Source organism: Lycium ferocissimum, unplaced genomic scaffold, assembly GCF_029784015.1.
Source record: "Lycium ferocissimum isolate CSIRO_LF1 unplaced genomic scaffold, AGI_CSIRO_Lferr_CH_V1 ctg4670, whole genome shotgun sequence".
In the NCBI taxonomy this organism is placed as follows: Eukaryota; Viridiplantae; Streptophyta; class Magnoliopsida; order Solanales; family Solanaceae; genus Lycium; species Lycium ferocissimum.
Window position 1 is genome coordinate 22,808 of NW_026725737.1, and position 21,380 is coordinate 44,187.

The window sequence follows — 21,380 nt, forward strand, 5'->3', positions numbered from 1 at the left end:
AAAGGGAGGGAGGATGTTATATCCCGCATTTTGTGCGATCGGATAATTCAAGACAATTGCGGGAGGACGATAAGCAAGGCCCTATTTTTATTTTGTTAAGCCTATGAATGGCTTATGAAGCATTTAGAAGCGGAATTATTAAGAAAGGTCAAGGGCATGATGGAAAATTCGCAATACGTCTCGTGGAATTATGGAGGAAGACGAAGGGTAAATTTGGAATTTGAAAAACGGTTTTATGAATTACTACTTGTCATGAAAATACAATTGGGCTTGGAATTTTTTAAAAATTTTAAGGGCCCAACCGGCCATGGGCATGGCCCAAGCCCATGTGGGGTGTAAGTGACAATTTAAAAAAGATGACCAAGTCATCTTCATTCCATAATTCTCTAGAAAATTCAAGACTTGGAGAACAAAGAAAAAGAAAGAGAAATCATAAGGGGCTAGGCCACCCCTATACTCACAAGAACTTTGGAAAATTTTTCTTCAAAAATTATTTTCTTCCACCCAAACACTCCATGGAAGGGTCCTTAACAAAGTGGAGTTGTTATTGAAGCAAGAAAAACACAAACTCATAAGTGGAAATTCAAGCAAGTTGGAGGATTAAAGGAGGAGGTAAGAATTTATTCTCTTTACATGTTATGGATATTATTGCATGTTGTAGTATACAAAAAGAAGTGAAATTCATGAGAAATATGAAAAAGGGGTGGTGGCCGTGTATATATATACATGTATGTGTGTGTGGAAATTATGTGCCAACTATTTTGTTTAGTGTTTGGTTGTTATTGTTGCGAATGTTATGTTGATAATGGAAGTTGAATGATTTTGGAAAGGTTGTAGTTGTGTATGTAGGAAGGTGGCCGTATGGTATGTTGTATGTATAGCCGTGTATAGGTGTTGAGTGGTGAAAGAAGATGAGCCAATTTTATTTAGTATTTTGGTTGTTGTTGTGTTGTGAATACTATGTTGCTAATGAATGCCTAATAATCTTGTGAAGTTGTAGAAATTGGAGACTTGTGATTGAAGTATTTAAATTGAATATAGTGTTCTTGCTTGCATGGAGGATAATGAGACTTGTATGATATTGTTGGTATATGAATTATTAGGTTGTTATTGTTTTCATTGGAGTTGGAAGGTCTTGATGGAAGTAGTATATTGATTAAGTTGTTAGAATGTATCTTGGATTGAAATTGGAAATTGTTAATATGGTTGCGATATTATGATTGATAGTTTGGCCGGGTTGAATTCCCGGATTGTTGTTGATGAGAATTGGCTAAGATGATTTTGGGGAATGATGTATTTACGGAGGAAGTGCTTTGCCGAAATTTCGATAGCCAAGTGTTGTTTTAAGAATTCAATTCTAAAGGCACTAATCATGTTTGGTAAACATGACCAATTTGTAGATTCGGCGAAGTTGGAGCTTGAATTTGGAATAGCATAAGGAGCGAAAAGAGGTATGTAAGACCTTACTTTCTTTCTTTGGCATGTCCTAGACGTATAGGCTTGATTTCGCGCCTCGGGGACTTCCCTAACTCTAGAAATCCGAGATTGAAAAATAGTTACTATTCATTAAAGTGGCATTGAACCAAAAGTGCTTCGAACAAAGGAACGAAAAAGGTCGAAACACCCTAGGACTTGCAAGAATAAGACCCGATCACCCCAAGACTTCCATAAGAAACATTATGAAACGTATTATACGTAAATTTGATATGCCACCTCAGCCGACCCGAGGTGGGCCCACTCTCCTCGAATTCTTTCCTATGGTCCCCTTTGACTTATTTTCATTCTATAGTTAAGGAAAGTTCTTGGTTATTATTTTAACTACTAAATAATAGTCGCTTTAACAAATCCATTGATTCCAAAACACGATTCTTTTCCTCCTATGGCTCCCCTTCGGTTTATTTCAATATTACTTTTAAAGGAAACTTTTGGATATTATTCCGACTACTAAATAAGAATTGTTTTAACTAAACCCTTAACCCCAATGCATGATTTTCTTTTCCTCACTAAAAGTTTACAAGTGTTTTCCAAAATATTCCCTTTCTTCAAAAACCAAGTTTTACAATATAGAAAGTCTTAGTGACTAAAGCAACGGCTATGATTCTATGATGACTAGGATCCTATGAGGACTATGATTCTATGATACCTACGATTCTATGATGTCAGCTATGCTATGTCTATAACCCGATATGCTATGACATGTTCTATGTTGATAGTCTCGCCTTATGATTATCGTCCCTTCAAGGTGAGACAAAGCGACCCTGATTACTCCATAAAGCGATCGGAGGGTTCCGACCTTACGTCACTCCGATAAGTACATGATTTCCCTTGGGCTCCCCCGCATATATATATATATATATATATGTATATATATATATATATAAAAATGTATTTGGGGAAAATTGGGAAAAAGGGCGGAGCGCGCGCGGGGCCGGGCTATACTCACGTGCATGTATCCGTACTTGACTTGATATCATCCCGGACGCGGGATGCCCGGACGCGGGATTTATGGCTGAGCCGGAGTATTCCGGCGCTATGTGGGCGAGCCGACACTGTTCGGTGCTATGATACACTATGCTATGCTATAATACTATGATATATTACGCTATGCTATGATACTATGACATAAATTCTATTTTCTATGTCTATGAAAAGAAATGTTTTTTTTTCAAAAAGGGAAAAATAAGCATGCATGGTATTCGGCCTGAAAGAGGTGTTCCTATGCACAGGTTACTTTCTTACCTCAGTATATATATCCATGACCCCACGATATTGTTACTTATAATCTATACTCCTGTTTATGTTATTTTCCATGTCTTACATACTCGGTACACTATTCGTACTGACGCCCCTTCATGTGGGCGCTGCGTTTCATGCCGCGCAGGTCAGCAGACAGCCGGATCTGATTCCTAGGAGTCCCTCAGCAGCATTTTTGCAGCGCTCCAGTTGTTTCGGAGCCCCAGTCCCTTGGTATTACTTTTGTGTATATATTCGGGCACGGCAGTACGCGGCCCTTTCTATGTATATGTGTACTATGTTTAGAGGCTCGTAGACAGATATGTACAGTAGCTATTTGTACTCCTGATTGTCCCCGTCGCTGTGTAGTGTGACCGTAAAGCTTATTAGTTTATGTTCATAATCGTGCTATGTATGTTAATGCTAGTAAAAAAAAAAAAAAAAAAAAAAAAAAACGGTGTAGTTCATGCGTGCAATAAGAGTCAGCGGGTTCGCTCGGCTCCGAATATGGGGTCGGGTGCCCATCACACCCTTGTAAGGTCGTGGTGTGACACGTATGTTCAGCCGTACTTTCAGCCCAGAATGTCACTCCTCTCTGGACCAAATCTACGGCCAGACATACGGTTAGTATAAATTATACGGACCGTAGTTGGTCCGTAGAAACTGGTCGGGTCAGATTTGTGTATTTAATAAGGGACCAAGTCTTATTTCATTTCATTTCCCTCTTCACAACCATTCTCTCTAGACATCTCTCTACACTTCTCCCACAAGATTTCAAGAGAAATTATTGTTCAACTCCATCAAACCAAGTGAATCAAGTATAAGAAACCCATTAAAGTTCATCCAAGACAAGAATCCAAGTGAAGGTGAAACTAGGGTTTTGCTCAAGTGAGGTGTTTGCACCCAAGGTTCATTCGTACACCATCTAAGGTAAGTTTTATTATGTTTCCATGTTATTTAAGGTAATTGAAAGTTGAAACACTTGGATTGTAAAAGGGTATAGAAAATGGGTCATGAATGTGGGAATAGTGTCACTTTTGAGTAAATGTTTGGATTGAGTTATGATTCTTGATACATTATGATTATAATCATGTTATAAATGATATTGAGAATATGGAATAGATATTGTATATGAATGAACGTAATCGTGTGATATGACCATGAATATGGGTGATTTGAAGTAAATTGTAAAGTAAGGATAATGTAGGTGAATAAAGGCTATTGTGATGATGTTGTGAATGTTATTATTGATGTTTGGGAGTTGATATATGATATGGGGAAGTCATATAAATAAAGGAGATGCTGTCCAATTTTCTCTAGCTTTAGTCATGTATGCTAAGTCATCGATTTCCTAATGATAGTGTAACTCTAATGAAGGTCGAAACGTGTCATTGAAGAAGAACGTGCAAGTGATAGAATAATTGAACGGAAAGGTATGTAAGGCTAACCCTTCTTTCATATGGCATGGTTCTTTGGCCAAATATCCATTCTTCTATGAGCCTATGATATTCTCCAATGATCCTATCTCTAAAAGCTACTAAGCTTATGATCCTCGATATGATACAGTTGTACTAAGTTCCCTATATGGTGAGTAATCCTTTAAGGATAGATGTAATGAACTACGATAGTAATGATGCTAGAAATGCTTATGGGCTTATATGTATATGTGCCTATGTATGGCTATTATGGAACCCCGAGCTTATATGGCCGGGTAGAATATAATAGATATGCAAATATAATGCGCGCACACCATATATATATATTGGGTACGGATAACCCTGAGCCTTGGTAGGGCCAGGTATGTATGACACTGAGCCTTGGTAGGGCCAGGTATATGAAACACCAAACCTTTGTGGTCGGGTATGCTGTATAAATGCTACGTATATGACATCAATATGAGTACGAATATGCTAAGTATATGTAAATGCTATGTAAAGACTATGTATATGCAATGTATATGATATGAATATGAGTATGAATGGAACTATGAATATGAATACGAAAATGGATACGAAAGGTAAATGAGTACGGATACGTATACGGATACGGGTGTGGATGTATGCGCACCGATATTCACTAGAAATGGAATGTCCCTATAAAAAGCAAGTAAGTGCTATAATGATGATACTATTATCTCCCATCCTATGCTATTCCATATGTTGTCTATTATGTTTTCATATTGATGTTGATCATGATTTACATACTCAGTACATTCTTCGTACTGACGTCCTTTTGTTTGTGGACACTGCGTCATGCACGCAGGTGGCCAGGGAGACAGACACGACCCATAGCTTCATTTCTCAGGGGCTACATAGCGGAGCTCCATTTCATTCGGAGCTGCAGCTTTTGGTATAGATTCTTTTGTGTACATATTTATGGGCACGGCGGGGTCCTGTCCCGCCTATATGATATGACATATTCTTCTTAGAGGCTCGTAGACATGTGTATATGGGTAGATGTGTTTGGCCTTGTCGGCCTATATTTTGGATATTATTTTGTTAGCCTCGCCGGCTTATGTACATTGATATGGGCATAGTTGCTAACGATGATATAAATGAATTGTCATCCAATGAGATTAGTATGATGATGAATGAAAAGTATGATTTAGCTATGTGGCTCACCTAGATGTAATGTGAAAGTATGTTAAGAGGTGCCCGGGTGGGTTAGCACCGGGTGCCCGTCGCGGCCCTCCGGTTGGGTCGTGACAAAAGTGGTATCAGAGCAGTTCTCGTCCTAGGGTGTGTCTACGAGCCGTGTCCAGTAGAGTCTTGGTTATGGGTGTGTTGCGCGCCATACTTATAAACAAGAGGCTGCGGCCATTTTAGGAATGAACGACCTTCTTTCTTCATAAGAAATCGTGCGATAGAGCTATGATATAAGAACTTCTTGTTCCTTAACCGTGTGTTATATATTTCAGAAATGCCTGTAAAGAGAAAGGCTAAAGCAGCCCAAAAGGGCAAAACAGTGGCAGAAAAGCGGGCCGAAAGAGCACCGCCACCGGTAGTAGAGGAAAGTGAGTCCCAGAGTGCGGCTCAATCTCAGTCCTCCCGTTCAGTACCTATTTTAGAGGAGCGTGAGGGAGCCTCAGCCCCAGCTCCAGCACCTCCGGTTCCTCCACCGGATGCTTCAGGCCAAGATGTAAAAGAGGCCATTCATTTGCTTACTCAATTGGTTGCGCCGCACTCCGGCAAAGTACGGGGCAAGGTGATAGGGCTGTTAGTGCAAGGGCCCGCGATTTCATTAGTTTGAACCCCCCGGAATACTTTGGATCAAAGCCTGATGAGGACCCTCAGAACTTTATTGATGGTATGTTGAGGACACTTCGGTTGATACATGCTTCGGACACCGAATCGGTGGAGTTAGCATCCTATAGATTGAGGGATGTTGCGGTTCATTGGTACACGGTTTGGATGGATTCACGCGGAGCCAATGCACCTCCTCCGGTATGGCAAGAATCTGTAGATGCCTTCCTCCGACATTATTTGCCCCCAGAAGTTCGGCGAGCTAGAGCCGATAAGTTCTTAAATTTGAGACAAGGAAGCATGAGTGATCTAGGGTATAGTCTCCGCTTTAATTCTTTGGCTAGGTATGCTTCGGCCATGGTAGCGGATATGGGTGACCGAGTGCACCGATTTGTGAAAGGCCTAGGGCCACATTTGATGGATAGGTGCTTGACTGCGTCCCTTCAGGACAATATGGATATCTCACGCATACAAGCCCATGCTCAAAATTTAAAAGAAAGCCTACAACAACAAAGGAGTGAACGTGAGCATGATAGAGGGTATAACAAGAGGGCTAGATCTTCGGGTTCGATGAGTGAGCATAGAGGCGGGCACAAACAGCAGTTTTCTAGGCAGTCAAGCCATTCTATGATTAGTGCGCCTCCACGATTTTAGGCCAGAGATTTGACAGATCTACTCACTCAGGGATGAGTCAGAGTTTTTCAGGTTCTCAGTTCAGAGGTGATTCGGGTCAGGCGAGGCCACCCATGCCACGATGCTCCCAGTGTGGTAAGTTACATTGGGGTTAGTGCCAATTGGGTTCAGAGGTTTGCTATTCATGTGATCGACCAGGCCATATTATGCGTGATTGCCCTTCAGTTAGTAGCAGAGGTAGGACCCAGCCTTTAGGGTCGATAGTCGGGTCTTCATCATCCATACGCCCTATGGGGCCAGGTTCACATGTGCCAGTCGGACAAGGTAGAGGCAGGGGGAGAGTCCCCAGTTCTAGCGGTCCTCAGCACCGTATCTATGCTTTGGCTGGACGCCAAGATCTTGAGTCTTCTCCTGATGTTGTCGCAGGTATATTATCGGTATTTTCTCATGATGTATATGCTTTGATAGATCCGGGCTCTATATTGTCATATGTTACTCCGTATATTGCAGGTTAGTTTAGAGTCAAACCGGAGTCAATCAAATCTTTTGAGGTGTCTACGCCCGTTGGTGAATCGGTAATAGCTAGCCGAGTATATAGAAATTGTATAGTTGTGATTTGTGACCATCATACTATGATTGACTTGCATGAGTTAAAAATGGCGGATTTTGATGTCATTATGGGCATGGATTGGTTGGCTTCTTGGTATGCCAATGTTGATTGTAGAATGAAAATGATTTGCTTCCAATTTTCGGGAGAACCAATTTTAGATTGGAAAGGAAATACGGCGTCACCAAAGGGTAGGTTTATTTCCTATCTAAAGGCAAGGAAAATGATCACAAAAGGTTGCATTTATCAGCTAGTGCGGGTTCAAGATGTAGAAGCCGAACCGCCGACTCTTCGATCGATTCCCGTAGTGAATGAATTTCGGATGTGTTCTCGAAAGCTTCCGTGCCTTCCTCTCGAGCGGGAGATTGCTTTTGCTATTGATGTGTTTCAGACACCAAGCCTATATCTATTCCTCCTTATAGAATGGCTCCAGCAGCACTGAAAGAGTGAAGGAGCAATTGAAAGACTTGCTTGAGAAAGGCTTTATTAGGCCTAGTTCATCCCCGTGGGGAGCACCCGTATTGTTTGTCCGAAAGAAAGACGGCTCCTTGAGAATGTGCATTGATTATCGGCAATTGAATAAGGTGACGATTAAGAATAAATATCCTCTTCTGAGGATCGACGACTTATTTGACCAATTACAAGGTGCCGAATGGTTTTCCAAGATAAATTTAAGGTCTGGGTATCATCAAGTGAGAGTTAGGGAGAAAGATATCCCTAAGGCAAACCTTTCGTAACAAGATATACGGCCATTTTGAGTTTCGGGTGATGTCATTTGGGCTAACTAATGCACCGGCAATGTTTATGGATTTGATGAATAGTGTGTTCAGACCCTTCCTAGATTTATTCGTGATAGTATTCATCGACGATATCTTGGTGTATTCTAGATCCGAGGCAGAACATGCGAATCATTTGCGTACTGTCCTTGGAGTTCTTCAAACTCGAGAGTTATTTGCAAAATTTTCTAAGTATGAGTTTTGGTTAAACTCAGTGATATTTTTGGGACACATTGTTTCAGCCGATGGTAGTTGGGTAGATAGCAAAAAGATTGAGGCCGTGAAGACTTGGCCAAGGCCCACAACTCCTATGGAGGTTCGTAGCTTTCTGGGCTTAGCAGGTTATTACAGGAGATTTGTTGAAGGTTTCTCTTCTATTTCTGCACCACTAACGAAGCTGACCCAGAAATCAGCAAAGTTTCATTGGACAGATGCTTGTGAACGTAGTTTTCAAGAGTTAAAAGATAAATTGACTTCTGCGCCAGTCCTAACACTTCCAAAGGGATTGGACGGTTATGTTGTTTATTGCGATGCTTCAGAACCTGGCTAGGGCCGTGTATTTGTCACACACTTCCGATAGGGCATGATGGGCACCCGACCCTTACTTAGGGCCGAGCGAACCCGCTGACTCTCGGGATACTCATAACCATACTGGGCTCGCAAAACATGACATAAGTACATAATGAAAAATTTTCGAAAAACAAACATGCCTTTCATCTTTGCCAACTCAAATAAAACTAGCACCGTATGAAATCTGTAAACATATGAAGTTCGTGACATAATGCATAATAATACATCGCGCTTACATAGCCGCTACAAAACCGACGTATCATACATTCGACTCGTCCGCAAAGTCTCTATCATAAGGCAAACCGTCATAACGAAAATACTCGACTCCTACAAAGACTCCGAAGGAAATGGAGCTCGTCAATCCATTTTAACCGGGAACATCTTCTCGCTAACATCACCTACTCATCCGTGGGCACCGCGTGGTACGAAACGCCCCCCGAAGAAAGCGGGGTCGCACGGAATATGTACCGAGTACGCAAAGCATGAAATACGGAAAACGAGATCATAACCGCAATGCGGAGTACAGAAAGTGAACATAATAACCATAATGTCAAAGTGCTTGCATCTGAAATACAAATCGTACATACGAGGTACAGAAGACAAATATAATAATCAGAATGCCAAAAATGCTTACTCCCGAAATACGTATCATGCATATCAACGTCATGTATCATATCCGCCCATAATGGGACCGGGTGACATAAGTAAACGATCATCATATGCTTACCGTAACACATCATAACATCATAACTTATCATAAGAGGGACATTAACCGACGTGGGATTCGCCTAAACCAATGTGGGATTTGCCTAAACCAAAGTGGGATTTGCCTAAACCAAAGGTGGGATTTGCCTAAACCAATGTGGGATTTGCCTAAACCAATGTGAAATTTTGCCTCATCATGTGGGTTTGTGTGTGTGGGTTTGCCCCACCACCGGGTTTGCCCCACCACGGGTTTGCCCCACCACCGGCTCGATGCCAACCGATCACATTTAATACATATATACATCATATAACGTGTCCCGCCCTCCAAATGGCGGGACTCGTATAATCGTAATCATCATATCATCATATCGACTTCGTATCACATCATACTTCGTGTCACATCATGTTTCGAAATACACATCATACTTCGTAATACCCATCATACTTCAGAAAACACATCATTTACAAACCGAGAAACCATATGCACATAAATCATCATTACTGACTCAACAGAATGATCAAACAAACCCTCATTTAAAAGCCAAACAATAGTCAAATCAAGTTTCCTCCGAATGTCTCTCGGAACATACCAAATAGAAATTTAGAAATCATAGTTACGTATCAAAATCATATGCATAAAATCCTCATTTCGGACTCACTAGATAAGTAAGTAAATCCTCATACTCACTAGATAAGTAAGGGTCGGAATCATAGCCACATTATGTTCTTTCAAAAATAGGTCGTTAGAACCAAACAAAGGAAAGTCGCGGGACCCACGGACGAGAGTCAACCCAATCCGGGCCCACCTATGAAAGTTAAAGTCATTACTCGTTATAGAAACTTCTACGAACGTTTCATAGCAATCCGAGACCATATATGAAAGTTACGGTCGTTCGTAGTTACGTAATCTTTTAAGAACAAAATTCTTTACGCAACATTTTTTTATCCAATCATCCAAAAGACATAAGAACCATAATACGACCATATTAAGAATGCTAATATTAAGAGGCACATATGAATCATAAGCATGTTCAAAACTTGAAGTGGAGTTACCCCAAGGCACAAATCATGTCATACCTTAATCCCGTCTAAGACATGCCAAAAGAAAGAAGGGTTGAGCTTTACATACCTGGAAGACAAATTCTCGACTTTCGACCTATTTCCTATCTTGCAATTCGCTTAAGAATTATTCGTAGCCTCGTAATCTACATATAGAACCATCCATAATATCGTTAGGATCATCGTCATACGCTCGTCTTAAATACTTAATGAAAGTCCTTTTAAATTCGTCGAAATTTAAAAGCATTTCCCCGTTTTGTGCCTAGCCCGAAATTCCAATTCAACAACCAACAACATCAACATCAAAACCAATAGTAATAACATTATTTCCAACACCAACATATACCATAAAACAGCCCACACACTGTTTTCTAAATTTTCCAACCAACCAACTTGGAATACGACTAATTAATAACTTTATTTCCGTAAAGAAGTCGAAATTAATACTAACAACATCAATAACAACATTCTCAACATCCTACAAGATAAATATATGTATTTCCATCCAAATTTCTCTTCAACCCTCAATCCATAATCCAACAACATCAACACAACAAACTATAACTCTATTCTTGCATTTATTCCTTAATCAAACTTAATAAAAGAGAGATTTGAAGATTCATACCTTGCTTTTATGAAAGTAGCCAAATCTTCATCATTTTCTTGTCTTTAAACTCACTTTAACACAAAACAAAATTATAATCGCGCCTACGCGTTGCCCGGACCTCGGTTAGCATTTGGTTGCTTGAAATTTTGTACAAAATCCTCAATTCCATGTGAGAATAAGAGCCCTTTTGGGGCTGAAGTTTCGGAAATTTTGGGACATTTTTGTGCTGAAAAAAATTGAGGTTTCGTCCCTTTTAAAAAAAAAATGCCGAAGTCGGTTTCACTTTGTAACGTCTATAATTCTCTACTCCGATGTCCTATCAATGAACGGTTTGTTGCATTACAAACTAGACTAGACGAACTTCATTTTAGAATTTTGAAACACCTTAAAACTCCACATATACTATGAGATATGTGCCTCCAAAGTTGACTAAAATTTTGTACATTTCCCAAATTTTCGTCGAACTTATTTTCTTCAATTTACTCGATCTCGAAATATTTGAAACTCTCCATACATGATATTTATCACTTATTATACTAATAATGGCCATGTTCTCGTGTTTCAAAATACTCTTTCCCGATTACGACTTACGAGGTCGTAATTCACCCTTTTTCTTTGTTGTTACACACTTTCCATGGCTTGTGCCTTTCAAAACATCATGGGACGTCTCCGACACTCCATTACTACGATGAGGTACATGTAGTACTTATGCTCTGAAAACGCGGGGTATAACAGTATTGATGCAACATGGTAAGGTGATTGCGTACGCTTCAAGGCAATTACGAAAACATGAAAAGAATTATCCAACTCATGATCTAGAATCGGCTGCAGTGATTCATGCATTAAAGATGTGGAGACATTATTTATATGGTGTCCATGTGGATATCTATACAGATCATAAGAGCCTTCAGTATATTTTCAAGCAAAAAGAGTTAAATTTGCGGCAACGACGATGGTTGGAGTTGCTAAAAGATTATGATGTTGATATTCTGTATCACCCCGGAAAGGCAAATGTTGTGGCTGATGCTCTTAGCCGCAGATCTATGGGAAATTTGTGTGATGTACAACCAGAGAAAAGAGAAATGGCTCGTGAGCTCCAGCAGTTAGCTAGCCTAGGAGTTCGAGTAGTGGACTCAGGTAGCAGGGGAACTACCATTCAGAATTCAACAGTCTCGTCGCTAGTAGTGGAAGTGAAAGAGTGACAACACGAAGATCCCATGCTAATGCATTACAGAGATACACTCCCTCAGAAGGAGAAGTCATCATTTGAGATCGCAGGAGACGGAGTTCTCCGATGCAGAGGCAGATTATGTGTTCCTGATGTGGCAGGTTTATGCTACCAAATATTGAGAGAAGCTCATTGTTCCCGTTATTCTGTCCACCCCGGAGCAACGAAAATGTATCATGATCTTAAGTCTATATATTGGTGGAATGGGATGAAGAAAGATATAGCGGAATTTGTAGCTCAATGTCTCAATTGTCAACAAGTGAAAATCGAGCACCAAAAGCCGGGCGGATTGTTGCAAGCTATAGAAATTCCAACTTGGAAGTGGGAAGTAATTAACATGGACTTCATTACAGGCTTACCTCGTTCTCGACGTAAGTATGATTCCATATGGGTGATTGTGGATAGACTCACGAAGTCAACTCATTTCTTACCAGTCAGAACGACATATGTAGCAGAAGATTATGCAAAGCTTTATATGAAAGAGATAGTGTGACTACATGGTGTTCCAGTATCTATTATCTCGGATAGAGGACTCGTTTATACTAATTTCGGAAGTCCTTCCAAGAGGGTTTAGGGACTCATGTGAGCCTTAGCACGGCATTTCATCCACAGACTGATGGACAAACTGAACGTACTATTCAGACTCTTGAGGATATGTTACGTGCATGCATGTGAGATTTTGGAGGAAATTGGGAAGATCATTTACCCCTTATTGAATTTGCTTATAATAATAGTTATGGTTCTAGCATTCAAATGGCACCGTATGAGGCTTTATATGGGCGAAAGTGTAGATCCCCAATTGGGTGGTTCGAAGCAGGAGAGGCTAAATTGATAGGGCCAGACTTGGTCCAGCAAGCCATAGAGAAAGTTAAGCTCATACAAGATCGGTTGTTAGCAGCCCAAAGTCGTCAAAAGTCCTATGCGGATAATCGTCGAAGGGACTTAGAGTTCCAAGTGAACGATTGGGTATTCTTAAAAGTGTCCCCTATGAAGGGTGTTATGAGATTTGGCAAAAAGGGGAAGCTTAGTCCCCGATATATTGGGCCTTATGAGATTGTGCGCAAAGTGGCTTATGAATTAGATTTACCTCCTGGTTTGGAGTCAGTTCACCCAGTTTTTCATGTCTCGATGCTTCGTGAATGTGTTGGAGATCCTACTAGGATTGTTCCGGTAAATGATGTTCAAGTGATAGAAAAGTTGACTTATGAAGAGTACGCATTGCCATATTAGACAGGCAAGTACGGAGGCTTAGAAACAAAGAAGTGGCCTCAGTTAAGATTTTGTGGAGAAATAACAACCGAGAAGAAATGACATGGGAAGCGGAAGAAATCATGAAATCCAAGTACCCGCACTTATTTCAGCCCCCGGAAGAGGGCCAAGATGAGACATCAAGATCAAGAGGGCCAAGATGAGACATCAAGATCATAAGGTATGTATGTTTTTCTTTTTATGCATTTGGGTCGTGTGTGGCCAAATTCTATTGCTATTATGTTATGGACCTGTAAGGCATTGTTATTATGGGTTGTTGTGATAGGATGGTAGTGCCATATTACAGGGGAAACTCTGGCGAAATTTTCGTAGGATTCCCGAGTGTTTAACATTTGAGGACGAATGTTCTTAAGGGGAGAAGAATGTTACACCTCGAAAAATTTTCTGTCGATACACAGTGAATAAACTAACGAAGAGAATGAAGTATATGGTATTTCAATAAGTAAGGAATGACATTTGATGGCCCTAAGTAAGATTTCAAAGACATTCGATGTTAGACGAGAAAGTTGCCAAGAGAAGGCAAAGCATACGATAAGTATCGGAAGAGATTTACGAGTAACAAGTTAATGATGCTTTAGAGAAGAGTTATAACGTCCCTTAGATTGCTAATGAGGTGATAAACAAGTGTCAAGAAGATTCCATTAGGATTGGAGATCAAACGAGTCGACGAGAACGAGATCGGATTAACTGGGCATTATACGGCCAAACATACTGGCCGTATAAAACATACGGACCGTATGTTCAGCCATACATTCAGCCCAGAATATCACTCTTCTCTGGATCAAATCTACGGCCAGACATACGGTCAGTATAAATTATACGGACCGTATGTTGGTCCGTAGAAACTGGTCGGGTCATATTTGTGTATTTAATAAGGGACCAAGTCTTATTTCATTTCATTTCCCTCTTCACACCCCTTCTCTATAGAAATCTCTCTACACTTCTCCCCTAAGATTTCAAGAGAAATTAGTGTTCAACTCCATCAAACCAAGTGAATCAAGTATAAGAAACCCATTAAAGTTCATCCAAGACAAGAATCCAAGTGAAGGTGAAACTAGGGTTTTGCTCAAGTGAGGTGTTTGCACCCAAGGTTCATTCCTACACCATCTAAGGTAAGTTTCATGATGTTTTCATGTTATTTAAGGTAATTAAAAGTTGAAACACTTGGATTGTAAAATGGTATAGAAAATGGGTCATGAATGTGGGAATAGTGTCACTTTTGAGTAAATGTTTGGATTGAGTTATGATTCTTGATACATTATGATTATAATCATGTTATAAATGATATTGAGAACATGGAATAGACATTGTATATGAATGAACGTAATCGTGTGATATGACCATGAATATGGGTGATTTGAAGTAAATTGTGAAGTAAGGATAATGTAGGTGAATAAAGGCTATTGTGATGATGTTGTGAATGTTATTATTGATGTTTGAGAGTTGATATATGATATGGGAAAAGTCGTATAAATAAAGGAGATGCTGTCCAATTTTCTCTAGCTTTAATCATGTATGCTAAGTCATCGATTTCCTAATGATAGTGTAACTCTAATGAAGGTAGAAACGTGAGCATTGAAGAAGAACGTGCAAGTGATAGAATAATTGAACGAAAAGGTATGTAAGGCTAACCCTTCTTTCATAAGGCATGGTTCTTTGGCCAAATATCTATTCTTCTATGAGCCTATGATATTCTCCAATGATCCTATCTCTAAAAGCTACTAAGCTTATGATCCTCGATATGATACGGTTGTACTAAGTTCCTTATATGATGAGTAATCCTTTAAGGATAGATGTAATGAACGACGATAGTAATGATGCTAGAAATGCTTATGAGCTTATATGTATATGTGCCTATGTATGGCTATTATGGAACCCCGAGCTTATATGGCCGGGTAGAATATAATAGATATGCAAATATAATGCGCGCACACCACTGCAGTTGGGTACGGATAACCCTGAGCCTTGGTAGGGCCAGGTATGTATGACACTGAGCCTTGGTAGGGCCAGGTATGTGAAACACCGAACCTTTGTGGTTGGGTATGCTATATAAATGCTACGTATATGACATCAATATGAGTACGAATATGCTAAGTATATGTAAATGCTATGTAAAGACTATGTATATGCAATGTATATGATATGAATATGAGTATGAATGGAAATATGAATACGAATACGAAAATAGATACGAAAGGTAAATGAGTACGGATACGTATACGGATACGGGTGTGGATGTATGTACACGGATATACACTAGAAATGGAATGTCCCTATGAAAAGCAAGTAAGTGCTATAATGATGATACTATTATCTCCCATCCTATGCTATTCCATATGTTGTCTATTATGTTTTCATATTGATGTTGATCATGCTTTACATACTCAGTACATTCTTCGTACTGACGTCCTTTTGTTTGTGGACGCTGCGTCATGCCCGCAAGTGGCCAGGGAGACAGACTCGACCCATAGCTTCATTTCTCAGGGGCTACATAGCGGAGCTCCATTTCATTCGGAGCTGCAGCTCTTGGTATAGATTCTTTTGTGTACATATTTATGGGCACGGCGGGGTTCTGTCCCGCCTATATGATATGACGTATTCTTCTTAGAGGCTCGTAGACATGTGTATATGGGTAGATGTATATTTTGGATATTATTTTGTTAGCCTCGTCGGCTTATGTACATTGATATGGTCATAGTTGCTAACGATGATATAAATGAATTGTCATCCAATGGGATTAGTTTGATGATAAATGAAAAGTATGATTTAGTTATGTGGCTCACCTAGATGTAATGTGAAAGTATGTTAAGAGGTGCCCGGGTGGGTTAGCACCGGGTGCCCGTCGCGGCCCTCCGGTTGGGTCGTGACACCTCCGCTCCGGAAAGTACCTCGAACGCGGGCCATATCAATATATCCATCATTTTCGAAATGAACCTCGGACCATGAGCCCACAACTAGGCCACATTCTCACCCCTGATCAAATGTGTCTTTTCATATGTCTAGTAACACTGTCACATCATTCTCAATGATCAATTCATCAAGTACCATGTATCAAATAGTATCACAAGTTCAACAAGAAGATTATATTAACTTCTTCACTAATTTCGCATCACAATATATGTCTCAACATATTCCAGTTCACTAGTATGCATGGACTATGAACAATTAGCAATATCAATGTCAAACACAAGGCATCATGCCACAAGTCTTTCATGAATCGTTTCCGAACCATGTATGAGTGTATGAATGCATAAATGAGTGTAAACGTGGTAAATCAATGCAAATAAAATAAAGCAATCGTGAAGGTACAAGTCACAAAGCCACAAGTCATATCAAGACTTGGATCAACTTAACCATGACATGAATCATACAAACTGTCTCAACCAACATAAGAGTCTATGCCCCTCTTTACTTCCTCATATAGCAAGTACACCTCACAACTAAGTCTTGTATCACCAAGAAATTGCACTCTTCTATATATTATCATCAATAGTAAATCATACATCAAGTGTTCATCTACGTACTATCATAAATATATAAACCACAATTCAGGTCTAAACTTAGTATCGTTCCTTTCTCCAATAATATATGTCACAATAAGAGAGAACTGAGTGCACCACGACAACTTAGGAAATAAGTCTAATCACAATAACAGGAAAACAAGCCACCATCAACAACAATCAACCTAGTAGAAATCCATCCTGAATCACCACAGTATGAATACAACTACACCTTATATTTCAATACATAACGTAATGGCGATGAGCCCACAAAATCAGAAGTCATACCAACCTAGAAAGTATCCAACCAAAACACCATGTCCGAAGACCTAATCATGCTTTCTCCTATCAATTCTAAACATTACATACGTTTCGCTAATCAAAGTCTAACTAAAGTAAGCCATAACCTACCTGGAATGCCGAGCAATAGTCTCGAATGGCCAAACCTTAGCCTTGCCTTCCTCTTTGGAGAACCTTAAATGATTATCGTCTATCAAATATGAATCTAAGGATATCCATATTGCCATAGTTTTACCCAAAACTCTAAAATGGACCCAAAATAGCCAAACCCAAGCCACAAGGGCAAAACTGTAATTTCATTGAAAATTCAGATACAATATAGTCAAAATAGTACTCTACGAGTCTAAACGAGTCAAACGATACCCATATTGCTATACTTTTAGAAACATACCCAAAATACCCTTACAATGTGAAACCGGGTTCATGAGGGTAAAACGGAAAACTTAGTGCACAATTATATTAGCCATCATCTAGTTAACCTTCAATCTTAATTTCATGAAATTTTATTGATCACAAGATATCCAAATCCATCTTTTCTATTTTTAGCCGTAGAGTTCTTAACCCATTAGTTCTTCACAATTAGTGTGTAGGATGACTATGAGATGATGATAATCGACAAATAAATAATGAATACTAGGTTAGAATCTTACCCCAAAGTGCTTGTGAATGATTTTCCATTGCTCTCTCCCCAACCCTCCAACTATTGAAGGTTTCAACAATTCTTGGGTTCTAATCTAGCACCCACCATTAATGGAGCTTAAGCTTGTCATGGGATTTGAGGAAGGAAAAATTATGAATCACATAAGGGTTTGCACTTACCTTCAAGGAGGAACTTCACCCTAGCCCTAGGAAAATAGCCTCTCACATTCTAAGGAAGTGTTTTTGGTTTTATGAGGGGAAAACTTGAAAAAAAACAACTTAAAAACGGATTCTGCCCAGTGCACCCGCTACAGCAGGTGCCCCCTTCGCTATAGCGGGTGCCCCTTTTTTTAATTTGTTCAAAACTTCGTTTTAGCCCCCGAAACTCATCCGGAACCTCCCGAACACAAACCATATATGCGTTTTGATTGTAAACCACACTACGGACGCAACCGTGACCTCGGAATTCCCAAAAGAGATTATTTTAACTCAGTGTTGACCAAGTCAACCCCAACACTATGAAATTAAGCCTTCACTGAGACTCAAAACATCCCCGAACGCTTTGGGACCCAAACCAATAGCTTCACTAAGGCATAGGTCGTACTATCAGGACTCGCGGAAAGGGTCAACAAGGTTAAATGGGTCAAAACACTATAACGACTAAACGAGTCATTACAAATGTAGAGATTAGCTCGTTCATTCTTGGATATGATCGACACAAGTCAACGGGATAACATTTCAAAAAAACGCATTTGAATTCTAGTCATGCCAAGAAAAGAAGAGAAAAACCCTACATACCTTAACGATGAATTTTTCCACGTTCCACGAGTCATCGAATACCTTACGAACAATAACCTACATCATACGACCAATTTGGGATCAATTCCAAGTTCATAGCTTATGGAAATACTCATTGAGGCATTTCGTCAAACAACTTGGGGGCGTAAGTTCGTAGGGTCATTTGTAGTTCAATTCCTCCATACAAAACTACCATTTTCTTCTCCCTTACTCCTATTCCTCATTATCATTCCATCCATAACTCCATAATTCCAAGAAATGCTTTTAAACCACAAGAAACAGCCCAAACAATCAAGTTCATCCATAAGAATTTATAAGAGTTCATAAGAGTGGTATTCATGGGATTTTCTCCCCAATTTCTAAGTTAAATACTTGGAGAAGCTTAAGAGAATTATTAAGATGAGGAAAAATACCTTAATTGATGAAGAACACTCCAAAACAAAGATTACTTCAAGTCGAAGAATTCTTCCGAGAAGCGAAACGATGAGGAAACGGAGGTTCTATGATTACTACGAGATTCCTTGCATTGAGATGACTTGATTAGCTCTTAGATATGATATGGAACCATGGAGAAGGGTTGAGAGAGTGTAAGAGATGTTTAGGGTTTGGTGTTTGAAGAGAAATGAGGTTCTAATCCGATTTTGGGTGTTTTTATATAAGTAAAGTTATGTTGCCACCGACCAAGGTCCTCAGTCCCGCAGCAGTTTGCACCCTTGGACGGAAATGCGAATATCTCTCTACTCCGAGAATGTATCGATGAACGGTTAAATACGCTGGAAAATAGACTCGAAGGCCTTCGATTTTGTGGGTGGATCACCCCATAAATCCAAGTAGCTTGAGAGAAAAGCTCCGAGACATCTGACCCAAATTTCAGTGAAATTTACAAACTTAACTTGCGATGCCCTTTATCGACTTTCGTATTACAACTCGTTTGACTTCCAAAATTAACAAGAGAACATCATACAATTCAAATACTTCATATAAATTACTTGCTTAGAATGTGAAGAACTCCTAATCTCACCCAAAAGAATAAGTTATCGTATTCCCAACTTGCCGACTTTTGACGAAACTCATCCTTCTTTGATTCATTCACCTTTCAAACCTTCCGCCACTTACTAACATTATTTATAGACTCTTATAACAATTTATATTAATAAGCTCAATCCCTTTTAACCTCAAGATAATTTCTTTTGAACTTGCATCGACTAACTCATGATGCGACTTTAACGTGCGAAAATCCGGGGTGTAACAGTATGTACTTGAGGTTCTTAGGTTTAACTTAAATACATGAGTTAGGAATATATAATTGATATTATGAGCAGTGTGAAGGTTATGAAAAAAATCCTGTTAAGGAGTGTTTGCCCCTTAAATAGGCCTAACACAGTGTAAATCCGAATTAGTTAGGGCTCTAATGAGGATACTGGACAACAGATGAAAAAAAAAAAGTGAAGAGAAAATTTGTAAAGAATTGAAGATATAAAGATTGCGGCGAAGGCGGTGCTTATACATTGAAGTAGTACTTTCTCTATATCTATTTTAAAATTTTCCTTTTGTGTCACATTAATTAGTTCATTCTTTTCTTCAATAGCACCGTATGTGTTTGTATCACTTTTTGTTAGATGAATACAAAATCTTGAAAGAATTTTGATTTATGTGTATGCTTTCAGTTAGTCAATGGCTATATATTGCTGCGCAAAGTGGGTATATTTTGAGAAAATTACAATCGTTTTTATCTATTTTTGCAGTTGAAATTTGGTTTAGAGTAATCTAAATAGCTTCAGTATGATTTTAATTCTTTTGTTACTCGAGTTGTATGAGGCTATTGATTACAATGCAACTATACAAAGGTGAAATGAGAATACAAATCTACTACATATTAAACGCAAGTTCTCTTGCAACTCTAATTTGGATAGGCAAAGGAATTTTATTGTGAACAAAATCAGATTTTTTAAGTTATGGACGCCGCTTGAAACATATATGGGGCTCATTATAATTAATACTCAATAATTTTATTACATGTATGTTTATTGCTATATTCCATATGTATAGTTCACTAAAATTATAATATTTGCTCTCTTCATTTATATTTTATCATTTGCTATTAATCTAGACTTGGAAACGTATTAGGTGTTTTATGTCATTGAATCACTTGAATAAATTTATGGGGGGAAATCAACTTGCAAAATGAATTTGTAGTTTCTTGAATTAATTTTTTCTGCTTTACAAATTAGTACCATTACTGTTATAGTTATGTATTTAAGCGGTGGTGTATTTTTAGTCTTCTCCATATTAATTTTTTAAGATTGCCTTCAACAAATATTCTGAATGTTTTAGGACCAAAGAAGGGAAAATGAAATGGTGATATTGTAGATTGAAATGCCAGTTTCTTATCTTTAAAGAGTAATTTATTATTATGTGTATCTAATACAAGCATAACTATTTTATTAACTTGATATAGTAACACTTATTGATATACACAAATATTACTTATTGGTGTAACATGTGATTCTATAGGTATTGTTCTATGCGTGCATAAAAAACAAATACTTCTAAAGTATGTGATTAGAGCTACTAAAATACTTCTACAATATGAAGGCAACTAAATAATTTTTATTTTTCGATATGCATAAATCTTATTTAAATTATAAGATAATGTGAGAAAGTTCATATATAATAAAGTATTGTTATTTGTAACCACGCGTAGCGTGGACAGA

At 38.9% G+C, this 21,380-nt stretch overlaps 1 pseudogene; it reads right to left on the reverse strand.

Annotated features, from left to right (window-relative positions):
- The window catches only part of LOC132044505 (GDSL esterase/lipase At2g30220-like), a 30,125-nt pseudogene extending 12,669 nt beyond the window's left edge, over positions 1-17,456 (reverse strand).
- Positions 17,457-21,380: the final 3,924 nt, after the last annotated feature.